Consider the following 6,731-nt stretch of genomic DNA (forward strand, 5'->3'; position numbering starts at 1 on the left):
TAATTCTGAAGGTGTACATATGCTCGGTGAATCATGACCGTTTTAATTATTGTTGGGCAAAGACAGTATGGAATAGATAAAGTACCTTAGCATACTATTAGCTTTTTAGTGTTGCACTTTGTATACAAAATGAACTTACTAGTTCATGTACTTTGATTTCTTGCTTTGAATCACCAGAATTTCATATGCGTGGCTTGTTTCCTAGACCCATGATATACTTGGCTGTGGTGGAGGTGCAGTCTTCAGCTGTGAAACAGAGTTTCCTATGCAAACATAATTGGCATATTTTGCCAAGCATAAAACAACTGAACTGACCAGCCTAGAGGAACTTTTAGAAATGGTTCAATTTTCTTTCAAGACAATCCTATTTGTTTTATATTCTGAGATATAATCAGAATCTGGGAACATGGGTTCTTGGAAACTAGATGCTCTTCTAAATTCTAGTTGAAGGTGGCAGAAATCTTTACCTCAACTCCTTTCCTCAAAGCCCACTATGGTAGTAAAATTATTTCATTTTAAAGACCTAGAGTGCAAAGAGAAAATGATATAGAGGAGTTGATAGCGATACAATTTTGAAAGCTGAGTAGTAGAGGGATGAATGGGGAATGACTTAGCAAACTTAAAAAAGTGGATCCCAGGCAGGGCGCAGTGACTTACACCTGTAATCGCAGCACTTTGGGAGGCCGAGGTGGGCGGATCACAAGGTCAGGAGATTGAGACCATCCTGGGTAACATGGTGAAACCCTGTCTCTACTAAAAATATAAAAAATAAGCCAGGCATGGTGGCGGGCGCCTGTAGTCCCAGCTACTTGGGAGGCTGAGGCAGAAGAATGGCATGAACCTGGGAGGCGGAGTTTGCAGTGAGCCGAGATTGCGCCTCTGCATTCCAGCCTGGGCGACAGAGTGAGATTCTGTCTCAAAAAAAAAAAAAAAATGTGGATCCCAAACTGGCAGAGGGAAAAAGAAAAAAAATTTTGATTTGCCCCTATAGAACCCTGAAAATTACAGGAATTGGCAGTACTAGAACCTCTAGAAGTAAAGATGAAGATGGGAATGAAGACTAAGGGACTGGTTGGATGTGAATTTAAGAAACATTCAGGCCAGGCAAGATGGCTCACACCTGTAATCCCAGCACTTTGGGAGGCCGAGGCAGGTGGATAACAAGGTCAGGAGTTCAAGACCAACTGGCCAAGATGGTGAAACCCCGTCTCTACTAAATATACAAAAAATTAGCCGGGCATGGTGGCACGCACCTGTAATCCCAGCTACTCCGGAGGCTGAGGCAGAGAATTGCTTAAACCTGGAGGTGCGAAGGTTGCAGTGAGCCAAGATCGTGCCACTGCACTCCAGCCTGGGCGACAGAGCGAGACTGTCTCGAAAAAATAAAAATAAACATTCAGATCCTCAGGCCCTATTCCCCACTCCAGCTGGGGAACAGCCTCTTCCTAACATTGGCAGAAGATTTTATGTTTATTTTCCATAGAATATAAAACAGAAGGTCTCTGGACAGAGAACAGCAGGTACTGCTGAGGATGGTAAGAAAATAGAGAAATTAAGAAAAATTTATATTCTGAATGTTGCAATCCCAACTGTACTCAGGTCTCATTTGGGGCAATCACATTTATATCCTCAAGGCCTCTCAAATTAGTATCATCTAGGAACTAGTTAGAAATGCAAATTTTAGGGCCTTATCCAAGACCTACGGAATCAGAAACTCTATGGGTAGGGCCCAGCAATCTGTTTTAACAAGCCCTCCAGACATACCCTTCTCTGAAGAGGCTCACAAGCTGAAAAGAAACGACTTATGAAAAGGGAGTTTTCAATGAAGCAGTCCAGCCAGAGTGAAGCCCAGAACTGACAAGTATCATCCATGTGGAACTTTTCACTTAGCCTCATTCTTAAATAGAGGCAGTCAACATTGATAAGACATGCCTTTAGCATGAAGAAGACCTATCCAAAAGAAAAGGCGGGGTGGGGGAAGCAACTTAGAAGAAAGACATTTTGCAGGGAAATTAAAACTTTGGAAAAACAATCATTGATGTCCTCAGAAGGATAACAGAAAGTACTTGCCATTATAGGTTGTTAATAAACTAAAATATGTTAGTAGAAGTTTTTTTAAAAATCCATAAAAGACTTAAAAAGTTGAGGGAATCTCCCACAAAGTAGAGCAAAAAGACAAGAGTAAAAATCGGAGAAAAAGATAAAAGAATTAGCTCATTCTGCCCAATGTTTGAATAATACTAGTTTAGAAAGAGATAGCAGAAAAAGCAGAGAAGAGAACATTTTCGAGAATTAAAGGACAGAGGTTTTTAGATTCAGAAAAACCATTAAGGACCCAGTGGCACTGATGCATTGGTCCTCTGTCCAAGTGACATCATCACACAATTTTAGAATGTGGAAGACAATGGGAAAAGTTCCTTCGTCCGCCTTTCAGAGCATGTGATGGGGATGTGACTCGCTTCTTCAGTGCCCCACTGCTCAAACCTCTAGAAGAGCATACAGATGGGCAGGCTGTGGGGCTCTGACCCCATGGCATTGTCTAGGGGTGAATGTTTACAGCTGAAGCCCCAGTGGGCGTGTGTTACACGTTGCTCTTTTAGTTTAACTGTCCATAGGCAACTTGTGTTAACCAGCTCAATCATACCCTCTACCTTGCCTCAAGGACAGAGGACTTTCCGTATCCCAGGTTCTTGCCTCGGTGTACCAGAAGAATCGGATCACATCGGGGCTTGGAGAATAAGTGCAAGGTTTTATTGAGTGGGATTAGCTCTCAGCAGATGGGGGAGACAGAGGGAGATGGTTTTCCCCTAGAGTCGGGCTGCTCAGCATCTGGACTCTCTCTGACTGCCCCAGCCAAACTGCATTGCTCTCCTGGTCAGTGGCCTGCAGGAGTCTGTCTGTGTGCTCTTCTGCTGGTGTGCTCCCCTGGACGTCCTCTCCACATCCAGCCGCTTGTGTCTTCTTCAGACGATGTATTCCCCTTGATATCCAGCCACTTGTGTGTCTGCCTGCTAGGATCTCAGGGGCTTTTATGGGCACAGGATGGTGGCGTGGCAGGCCAGTGGAGGTCTTGGGAAATGCAACATTTGGGCAGGAAAACAAAAATGCCTGTCCTCACTTAGGTCCGTGGGCACAGGCTGGGAAGTGGAGCCCTATCCAGGGACCACGCCCTTCCCTTCCCCTTCCGTATCATTTAAGGGACCATGCCCTTCCCAGCACTTCACTTCTGTATCAATAAGATCCTATAAGCTTCTGAAAGTAGGTCACCTCTAAAGGATCAGGAATCAGAATAGCTTTGGTCTTTCCAATAGCAGTACTTGGATGAGCAGTCCAACAATTGGTTTACCAATTCACAAGGGAGGTGATGAGAATCTCCTAGATATGGGGCAGATAAATCCCAGGATCATAGCTTGGCACCAGGCCTAGAGAGCAACCAATCCAAACAAGAGCAGCTTCAAGGGAGACGTTTTTGAGAAGGTAAAATAGCTAGAATACATGATATGTTTGAACTATTGAGAGGAATTTTGAACAATTGGGATAGCGTTTTGGTATGAGTCTGTTATAAGTACATAGCAAACTAAGGAAATGAAAAATAAATAAGTAAGAATATCAACTCCAGAGGAAACAAAAAGTTGTGCAAGGAAAGAAAAGTAATCCTAATATTAGGATGGCTCAGCTGCTAATTTTTTTGATACCGAACCAGGTTCTTCCTTCCTGTGCACAGTAAGTCAATCACTGTGATGACAGGTTTGCAAAAGAAAGTATTTTAATCACAAGGCTGCCGAGCAAGGAGATAGAAGAACAAATTTCAAATCTGCCTCCCTGAAAATAGGGCTTGGGGGGACTTATGGGATAAAGGAGTGGTGTAAAGCGTTGGGAAAGGTGCTTAGCGTGTAGGAAAGGTAAGGTAGTCGGGGTTCTGCACAAGTGTAATCTAGCTACATGGCTCTTTATAATGGCACATCAGCATGATCAGAGGGAGGAGTTTCTGGCATCAAAAGGTCACTCTTCTTTAGGCACCCTCGCAGGTCCAATTGGAGGGTTGGTAGTCGCAACTGGTTTGAACCGGACAAGAGCTACCCCCTACTTCCTGAAAACAACTTTAAGCAACCATTACTATAGTGACCCACAGTCAGAGCTGTTATCTGTAAGGAAGCTAGTGGGAGATTAGTTAGGTTTTACTTGGCTACATGACTTTTAGCTATCTAGGTTTTAAGATCAACTAGAAGTAAGCACTTAAAAGCAAGCAAGGCAGGTTAAGTTTGGCGGACTTAATCAGGTTAGCCCCCGATTTCATTTTCATCATCATAATATTGCACACTGACTATGGATTTAACTAAAAGCATAACACTATATTGGAAAGATAGAGTTGCATGAGAGGTGTGTGTGATGGTGGCATATGTTTTATGGGAAAGGAAACTAAATTCTTATCTTTCATAATGGGAAATTAGTAGATAATGCCAAAACTGAAAAAAATAAGTAGTAGCGTGAGCATGCTATTTAGTGACATGAAGACAAATTTAAATATAAACAGGTAAAGGGTTGAAATTATTGCTTGGGAGTAGGGGTGATGGAGAGAAAAGGGGAGTAGAAAAGGAGGTACTGATAGTGTTCATTAATACAAATAATCTGTGTAGAACTCTTTTTGGAATGTTTGCTGGTTTATTAGCAATAACTTTAAACATGACATAAAAAGCAGGTCCTCATTTTAATATAAATCCAGTGGTATGTTAGTAAACCATCTCTTGGAGCAAGGAGTCAGGGGAAGTCGTTATTTGTAATGTGTTACAAAGACTCCTGCCATGGCCAGTTTCAAGCTAACAGTGGTTTAACAGCTGGATTGCAAGGTTCCAAGAGACATGAGTATGGAACTTTAGTTGTGTCCCTACTCCCATGCCTGGAGGAAATAATTTAAAGTCATTTTTTTCCTGACTAGTTGCTATACCTATTATCTTCATGTTCCTGGAATTTGTGATACAAAGAATAAGATATAGGCGATGAATAGCTTGTGTTACTTTAATGTGAATTTCTGGTAAACCATTTTGGAACTGCCTCTTTTTTCCCTTTAAAAGTCTACTTGTAGGCTGGGCACAGTGGCTCACTCCTATAACCCCAGTACTTTGGGAAGCTGAGGTGGAAGGATCACTTGAGTCCAAAAGTTCGAGACCAGCCTGGGCAACATAGGGAGATCCACATCTCAACAACAACAACAAAAATTAAAAGATTAGCCAGCTGTGGTGCCATGTGCCTATAGTACCAGCTACTCAGAAGGCTGAAGTGGGAGGATGACTTGAACCCATGAGTTCCAGGCTGCAGTGAGCTATGATCACAGCACTGCATGCCAGTCTGGGCAACAGAGCAAGACCCTGTCTCAAAAACAAAAACAAAAAACCTACTTGTAATTGTTGCTAATCAGAGTGTGTATTCAGGGCAACTTGCATCTATGCTCCCAGGTTGCAGCCCTCAAACTTGGCCCAAATAAACTCTGCTTATATTAATTTTGCCTATGCTTCTTCCTTTTAGGTTGACAACTCCAATATTATTACATGGATTTTTTTAAGTTAAAAAGTCCTCTGTGTTTTGTTTCTTTAAATGTAAACCATGTTTATTGAGATGTAAATTACATACAATAAAATGCACAGATTTTTAAGTGGACAGTTTGATGAGCTTTGACAAAAGTGTACACTCATGTAACCACCATGCAAACCAAGGACTAGAACATTTCCTTTACTCCAGAAAGTTTCCCATGCCTCTGTCCAGCCACTCCCCACTCTCACCAGAGCAGCTGCCTCAGGTAGCCACAGTTTTGATTTTTTTTACTGTAGACTAGTTTTCCCTGTACTTGAACTTCATGTAAGTGAATCAAACAGGGTGTACTCACTTCAATCTACCATCTTTCACCTAATGTAATGTCTGTGAGATCCACCTGTGTTGTTGTGTGGACCAGCAGTTGACTGAGCTGAGTATTTCACTCAGTGCAGACCTCGGTGTTTATGATTTTATGTTGGATATTGTGGAGGATACCTTGTAATGACTTTGGATTAGGCAGCCTTCCTTTAAAGAGCATTTAGTTTTGGACTGACAGGCATTTAGATTACTGGAGAATCCTTTTGATCCTGTTAGTCTTGGTTTTATTCTCTGTTGGGGCAGTTCTGGTTTTCTTCTGAACATAGTCTTAGGGGAGGGTCCTTACTCTAGGGTATAGTTCCTATCCTAAGGTGTGACCTTTCTGGAAATCTCAGCTAAATGCCTACCGTGTTCAGCAAGGTCTCTTCACTCTGGCTGGGCTGGAACCACTGTATTCCAGCCCAGCACAGCCTCTGGTGTTCTCATTCTGCTCTCAGCCCTACAACAAGTGATCTGGGCCTCCTGGTACAGCCCTCAGGCAAGGACCTGCAGTCCTGCCTCTCTCCCCACTCCCACTGAAGTCTTTACTCCCACCCCAGCCACCTGCTTTGTGTAGCAACCGCTTGTTAAAGAAAAAGTAATGAATGATACTTGTTAAAGATGGTAAGACACACTTTATTCATGGGCTACCATGGCCATAGGTATAGGGACCACTGCAACAAGATCTTGTACTTAGGGAGATACTAGAATCAACTTTAACTCCAACAAGGACAGGTGGAGATTTATAATGAGGAATCAGAGTGTGTGTGAGTGGTGATGGTGAACGGGGGGAGTCAGTCGATGGAAAATTACTGAAAGGAACTATCAATGACAGGGGTTTCTGG

Source organism: Macaca thibetana, chromosome 9 (assembly GCF_024542745.1).
Source record: "Macaca thibetana thibetana isolate TM-01 chromosome 9, ASM2454274v1, whole genome shotgun sequence".
In the NCBI taxonomy this organism is placed as follows: Eukaryota; Metazoa; Chordata; class Mammalia; order Primates; family Cercopithecidae; genus Macaca; species Macaca thibetana.